Raw genomic sequence first — 992 nt, forward strand, 5'->3', positions numbered from 1 at the left:
AGAATAAAATGTTGCCATTTAACCTGCATGGATGGAACTAGAGGGTATTATGCTAAGCGAATTTAGTCAGAGAAAGACAAATATTATAGGACCTCACACATATGAGGACTTTAAGATACAAAACAGATGAATATAAGGGATGGGAAGCAAAATAATATAAAAACATGGAGGGGGTCAAAAACATTAAAGAAAACCTCTTAAATGTGGAGAATAAACAGGGTTACTGGAAGGACTGTGGGAGGGCTGATGTGCTAAATGGGTAAGGGACTTTAAGTAATCTACTACTGAGATCATTGTTCCACATTATGCTAAGTTGGATGTAAATTTTAAAAATAAATTAACTAACAATTAAAAAAAATTAACCCAGTTAATAAAAGACATCCCAACAGAATATTGTTGAAAAGGTATCAGTCATGAGTCCTCACTAAGGTTTGTACCTAAGTGGCTTTCTTAATTTCTCTAGTTTCTCATAAATATGGACAGTGCGCTCTGACACAAATCTGCTCTTGCCCTGCCTCAAGGTGAGCAGAAAGAATATATTCACCTTTGACTTGGCTTGTTAAAAAGAAAAGAGAAAAGCAAATTCATTTAACATAAAGCAAGTTTTACTCATGATGCAAAATCTGCTTGACTACTTTGGACATAATGTATTGCATTTGTTTATGGCTGACTTTGCCTAAATTAGTGAATCTATTTAAATGACCAAATATTGCACATTTCACTTAGTTGCAAACACACACACACACACACACACACACACACAAATAGCATGAAACAAAAGTGAATAGGATATAACATAAATGCAGTAAGGACATAAAAGATTAGTTTTCCTATAAAACATAAAATAACTGCTTTGGCAACAGTTTTCCATTTGATAACTTCACAAGCAAATTTATATTGACTTCCAATTTATTAGCCATTTTTTGAAATACTATGTTTAATGATAACTCTAAATACAAATGGGATTATTTTTCAGAAAGAGGGAAACATTT

This window comes from Prionailurus viverrinus, unplaced genomic scaffold, assembly GCF_022837055.1.
Source record: "Prionailurus viverrinus isolate Anna unplaced genomic scaffold, UM_Priviv_1.0 scaffold_72, whole genome shotgun sequence".
NCBI lineage: Eukaryota > Metazoa > Chordata > Mammalia > Carnivora > Felidae > Prionailurus > Prionailurus viverrinus.